Below are 7,402 nucleotides of genomic sequence, written 5' to 3'. Positions count from 1 at the left end.
CAGTGTTTTGGTCAATTCATTTACTGTGTCTGTTTCTGTCACTGAGTAGATACTGTCCAAGATTCTTTCCATTTAATACTGTACATCTACATATGTATATATTTTTCCATTACTGCAATGGGGTCATTGTTTAAGTTAAAATCTCTTGACACCTTTAAGATAAAAATATGAATGTTGACATTTTGGATTTTCAGACGGATTATAGGCAATAAAAAAAACCAACAAAAAACAGAGCTGAACAATAAAAATCCAGGAAGAATGATGTATTAAATAAGGAATACACAGTCTAGGGAAATGCACAGTTGAAATTGTTCAGCCACCAGATACACTAATCTTCTAAGCTCTGCATGTAAATCAACTGGAAGCTATTTACACTGTATCAGACAGTTTATATTTCTCCTGCGGGAGTTTTTTAAAAGAAATGTTGTGACTGAAAGTTTACGATAATTTTGAAAATAAAAAAGAAAAAAGAATAGAATCTTGAAAATTTTTAGTGTTCCAACTTGTTTAAGGTTTCTGTTGTTTGACTTGATATTACTGAGTGTATCCTAAGGACATGTAGATATTTGACAATATATTATCACATACTGCTCTGATTATTTTTAACAGGGCTTTCTCTTAGTTTTTAAGTCACTTTTTCTTTTATTCTAGAATATATAATTTTTCAATATGTTGAAACAATGTCATAAAATTTGATATATTAAATGTATTCACAAACTAATTCAATCAAGACCTTACAGCAAGATGAACATTTGTATAATTTATACTGAAAAGAAACAGTACTGTGTGATATACTTTGATTTGTCATTGCGGTAATTCTTTTTTATTAGCTACCATTTAAGGAGAATCTGACATCTAGGACTTACATAAAGAAAAGAGCTAGTGGTCTTTTGACTAATGCTGTTCCCTACACCTCATGGAGCCACATCCCTTCTAGTACCAAGCTCCCTCTTGGTACTAGAAAAAAATAAAAGTGAGAGATGTGATCACAGTCAGAATAAAACCAGAATATTATTGTTCACTCAACAATTGATCTTCACACACACACACACACAGACACACACACAGAGCATACAGACAACTGCAAACACATAATGATTGCTGAATCTCTTTTTATAGCATTTGTTGAAACAATTTTTACATAGCCTAGTCAGATATTTATGTAGGCTTTGATTACAATAAATTAAGTGTTGTCATTTTGAGTAAAAGACATACTAATGAAGAAATTCAGCTGATTAATGGTGTTTATAATGTCAATGGTGTGCTTTTCAGAACATCCAATCGATGTGATCAGTTTATAGACACAAACTCCATTTGTGGAAAGAAATAGGCCCATGCCTCAGCATACGCTGTGGTCATCCATCTGGAAGGTAACTTTCAAGAAAATTACCTGTGAGTCCTGGTGGAACAAGGTTGAACATAAATCAGCAATGTGCCCTCACTGCAGGGAAGCCCAGTGGTATCCTGGCTGAAATAAACAAAGCACTGACAGAAGGCTGAGAGAGCTGATCCTGCCTCCTCTCCTCAACACTAGAGAGACTCGTAAAGGGCCACAAAATTATGAAGGCATTGGTGGTCTCTCCCTTGAACAAAGACTAAGAGTGATGGGACTGTTCAGCCCGGCAAAGAGAATACTGAGGGGAATTCATGCATGAGCATAAATGACTGAAGGGCAGGTGTAAAGAAGGCTCTGTCCATTGCTGCCCAGTGATAGGACAAGAGACAGTGGGCATAAATAGATATAATGGATACTCTTCCTGAATGTCAACAAAGCACTTTTTTACTGTGAGGGTGACTTATCACTGACAGATGTTACTGAAAGAGATTGTCAAGTCTCTATCCTTAGCTACTTTTAAAAGCTATCTTGTCTTGTTTCCAGGCAATTTCTTATGGGTGGCCCAGCCTGAGTAGGGAAATTGGATCAGATGACCCTAGTGCTCCCTTCCATTCTATGATTCTGTGAGCTGAAAGTTTAGTAATTTTGTTTAGAGCAGTGAACATGTAGCTGGTCCCTGAATCAACACAAATGTTTTTGAAGATCTTGCTTATCCTGACTGAGGGAGGAAGACGAATTTCTGCCACATGTTCTTAAGGCATTATAAGGTCTTATTTTACCTCATATTGCTTTCTCTGCCAGATATTGCCTGATGTTTGTCCTCTGGAGCAAGCGAAAATGGTTTTGAGTGAGATGTCTTGGTTCTCAGCAGGAGGGAAGTAGTTAGCAAGGTATAAAGTTTGTTGATCTAACTCAATGAATAGAGAGCAATATGCAATGGATTTCTTAGATAATAACTATGCCATGCTGGAAATTTGAAGGTGGTATTATTTAAGAAATTTTTTAATTATAACCTCCTTCCAATTGCACTTTTCTTAATGTATCACATGCCCTGGTGAGGCTGTATTGCATCATTGTTCTGACATTGTCAATTACACAGGGAAAGAACTGTGCTCATATGATGTATGGAGGTCCTAATTTTTTTATTGTTTCCAGAAATGCCTTCAAGAGGGTACCAAAGGTCATGTTGCTATGGAGTTTTTTTCTGCTAACAAGAGAAGAAACCATCAGCTCCTTTTTCTCCCTTGCACCGTCCTCTTTGGCTCCCTGGACAGAGCAGGTCACTGTCAGCCATCTCTCTGCAGACAGCCCGTCAGGTTGTGTGTCTCCTTTCTCAGGCCTGAGCAGAAGTGGCTACCCTTGACCCTCTTATTCTTTTTATTGAGTGAGGAACAAGATAAGCTTCTAGGTGAGGTATGTCCCTATGTGTCTTCTGCAGGTGACCCTGCAGCATACTGTATTGTACAACCAGCAGCATGCATGCTTCCTCCCAGATTCAGGCTGGCCCTGGAACTGCAGAGAATGGCTGATGACGTCTGGTCAGCTAGATTGGATCACACTGTCCTTGGGAGACCTTGGCACCAAAGATGGGGGACAGAAGCTTTTCTCGTGAATTCATCTCAGGAAAACCATTTGGAGAGACACAATTCATCAAAATGGAGACAAAATAGACATGTGAGTTGGCAGTGCATACACCTTTTGTGAGCTAACTCAAGTTACAAAAGACACCTTATGATAAGCAAAGCATATCTACCTTTTATGTAATCACAACTACAGATTCTTCACTAGATATATGATTATGAGCAAAACATAAGGAAATTCCTAGATGAATTTTAAAAGGCCACTGTGAAACAGTAAGGCATATTTGCTGCAAGCATATTTAGTTTTTGTTACAGTATGCCATAGAATTCTAAGGTGAATTTGGTAGTCGTGAAATGACTCTTAATGACTAGTAGGTGTTAGAGTGGGAAGGCAGGTACTGTACAAGGGCAGCCTTACTGCCATAATATGGATTATTTGACTCATTTAAAAAGCATTTCTTTTCTCAAATGTAGCACTTAACCATTCTAGAATACTGAATAACAAGCATTTACTAATGCTTTCCTAATTAGTTTCTAACTACATAGGTTTGCTTGTAATCATAAAATAATACTGTGAAGGGAACTCTAGACACTCAAAGATCTTCCTGTTTCAGGGGGCTGTTAATTATTATTATTTTTCATGGAGAATGTACCAGACATAGAGAGAATGTACATAATAAGCATTTCATGCTGTGCTTAATTTACATATCGGAGTACTTTACTGAGGCAAACAGACATCTAAATATCAGCTTGAAACTAAAATTTGTTAGTTTGTTTTTACAAAATAAATAATTTAAATTTGATATGCTTAATGACATGATCCCAAATAAGCACTTCATATGAACTGAAAAATATCTGTACAAGTATATCATAAAAGCAAACTTTCAGAAATTGATAAAAAATTTTATCAACAAATTCGTGCTCTATATTCCTCTATCTTTGCCTCCTTTTCCATGAATTTTGTCCTTTTATTCCAATTATGACTTCTGGGAATAAATCAAAAAATCCCTCACAGTACACTCTCTAAAAATAGATGAACTTTATAAATGGGTCACGTAAAGGAATATATGAAACATTAAAAAAATACCTATTCCAAATTTAACTGCTAATTTCCAGTAGGATTTATTTGTAAAAAAACTGAAGCACAGAATTTGTATGCTTATGACAAGAATAACTGAAAAATTAGTTTAAATCATATGTATATATTTTGAATCTGAATATCAAAGCAGAAAAATCATAGCAATGCAACACCAATAACTTAAGTGTGAGTTGCTGATTTACAGATCATGACACTAAATAATCCAGTTGAATTTTAATTTCATGGGGTGTATTTGCTGTGCAAAAATAAGATCCTTTATGCTTTTTAGTTGAAACACCATAGCTGGAAAAGTATTTCCTGTTCCTACATGTAAATATGAAAGCATTTCACACATAAAGTTTTTGAATAAAGTTTTTGAACTGCCACAGCAAGGGGACCATGGCTAAATGGTTTCCATTTGTGAGATTTAAACCTCTATTTCTAGTGTCATTGAGTGCAATGGAGAAAAAAAAATACACCACATAAAGAATGTTTAAGAATACTTTTAATTAAAAATAGAGAGGATATATCTTGGGGCTGTAACTACTGAAATATTATTAATGTTTTCTTACCAGTTTGTAATTTAAATATTAACATTGTATAGGACCCCTTTGAAATAATTTATTCACAAACAGGATGGGATTTAGCTAAAAGGGGCAAAGCCTTTTCTGTTTATTGTGAAGGTGTTTGCATGGTGTGGGTAACCCACAAAAAAATACCCCAAAACCCAAAAAAGACCCAAAGATCACATCAGTATATGTTTACTATTAGACTTGCTGCTTCATATAGAATACAAAATATTATTTTATGTTGATAAGGAGTGTTTCTATGTGCAATAGATTTGAAGGTATTAGAAAACAGAACATTTTTTATCCTGTTACCTAGAAAATAAAATATGGCATGCCTAGCAGTTACTCATGGCTAGAAGAGTGACTCTGTAGTAACTAAAAAATAGCAGAAAATGAGATTAATGAAACTGATCAAGCTACTAAGAACATTAAAACATCGACACATGATACTCCCTTTGAGCTAATCAATTAGTAGGAAACATTTTGTAAGAATGTAGATGTGTGGTTTTAATTCCTGTTTTGTGTTTATCTGTATGAAACCTATCTTGTTTATTTCAAATATCTCCCATCTATTAGATGAAAGTGTTCTGGGCTCTAATTTTCTGATACAAAAAGACATGCAATCAAATCTATATTACACCAAGTAGTCCAAGGTCTGTTTTTCTACTCTTTATTCATGAGTTACCCTGTGCATAAAAGAACAGGAAAATTCTATTATTTCTGACTGAAAGAAACAGGACCATCTCCTGAAATAAATGTATTAAAACAAATACAGATAATTAATATTAGTTACCATATCATTTTTTGCTAAATAAAAGATAGGATCTTATTTCTATTATCATGCTGTCTATTTACATAAAAGCTTTCATCTTTTAAGGGCTTCACAAATATTAATTAAGCAAGTTAGTCAAAACTTCAGAATATTCTTTGCATTGCATAAATTGAGTGTTAAGGTCAATGGCTTTTTTCAAGGCCATACAGCTAAGGGTGGGATAGATATTCTTGGGCTTCTCAGGGTTCAGCCCTCAAACTGTAGAGAAGTGCGCTGAAATTCTATCGATTACTTAAATAGTTTATAGGCAGGTGTGCATCCTACTATATCCCTCACTATGTAGTGAGGCATGTCCTGCAGATTTCCTGGTTTTAATCCAGACTTTGTGATGGCTGCTTTTAGATAAATGAACACTGGTCCTATAAATTGCTTGCAAGGCACTGTTGCTTTTGAGAAAAATAAACTGTCAGCTCACAGACTGGAAAAACTTTGCATTGCACTTGCATTGAGTTCTTGCATTATCAGTATGTTAAAGACAAAAATACTGTGCTGTGCTAAAAAGTGTAACATATAGATAAGATTACCAGGCCCTATCTGTTATCAGCTGGTTTGTAGAAGAATATAAGCATTATTTTAATATTTCTTTTTATGTTGTTATCACTAGGTTCCTGATGACAAATTCACAGTGATGAAATCCGGTTCAACTCATTGACAATTTATTGTCAATATTCTTGGACTTCAGAATGATTTTGAGTATCTGTTTCTCTTCTGCAGATTTAGGAATCTTTTTTTGATGCCCACTGTCTCACCTAATCTAAAGGCATGAGCCCTGGTGCTAAATAAAATCAGGTGACTGACTGGGAGAAGTACACTTCAACTGAATTGGTAAAGGACATAATAGCTGGGTCAGGGATTACTAATGAATTAGAACTTTTTTAGCACACATAGTACACAGTAGCTTAAATATGATGATCAATGTCGTGATTTACATATGTGTGTATGAAATTTATTTTGATATCAGTTAAATAATTTCTCAAGCCCTAGATGTAACTAAAAAAACAATTTAAAAAAAATCCCTGTATGTGTGTGAGGGATGCTGCACCCTTTTTTATCAGAAGTCTGGGTGTCTACTTCTTACAGTCCTTGAGGAGACTTCAAGATCTTATTTTTTGCCCCCTTGAAAAACCTCTGAAAATCTCAACTATTTCTTGAAATAGTTTGAATATTTCCAAACATAGGGAGTGTGGGGAGTTCTGCACTTTGGATGTTTCTTCAATATTTGACATAATACAAAGAAAATTATAAAATTTAAAGAATCTTAGCACTGACTTCATAGCCCATCTACACGCTTGTGTGTGTGCATGTGTGTACACACACGTTTCCTCAGAGGCTGAAGTTTATTTTTACTGTGGATTTACCATTCTATTTAATAACCATTTCAGGAATGATTCATTCAGTGCTATTTATACAAAATGTTAGAAACATCAACATTTCATAATGCATCAGAAATTCATATAAATTTAAGTGAGATTTTATGTCAGTGTTTGATATAAGGGCATCCATCTCTTTGTAATGATATTGTGATGTCTGATTCCTTTCTAAGAAATGGGAAGAGCAAAGATTAAGAGGTTTGGGGAATGTATCCAAAGAGTAGTGCCAGTTTTTAAAAGTTTTTGTGCCAGCTCAAAAATTTTGAGTGCCAGGTCAAAAATTACTTTTCAGACAGTCCTTCAAGAATAAAGATGAGTATGACTTAGCAAAGCACAGTCTATGAACACCTTTGTGGTTTTGTTTCGGTTTCTCAAACTAGCAGCTTCAGAATTTCTGTACTTAAACTCATTAAACCCTTCTCTTACCACCACCGCCAGAAGGCCTCAGGAGAAGGTTCTAAATAGAGGAAGTTTAAAGGGTACATTCTTTCTGTTCTGTATTCTTTTAAGCATGTCGTTGTTTGCATTGAAAGCAAAAACAACACTGAAACGACTTCCATACATTTACACATGTATCTTTTCAGACAACATTAGTTTCTGAAGGATTTTTTACTTTTGTTTTTGTGCATTTGGTAAT

The sequence above is a fragment of the Agelaius phoeniceus genome, chromosome Z (genome assembly GCF_051311805.1).
Source record: "Agelaius phoeniceus isolate bAgePho1 chromosome Z, bAgePho1.hap1, whole genome shotgun sequence".
Taxonomy (NCBI): Eukaryota; Metazoa; Chordata; class Aves; order Passeriformes; family Icteridae; genus Agelaius; species Agelaius phoeniceus.
This window is presented reverse-complemented; position numbering follows the sequence as displayed.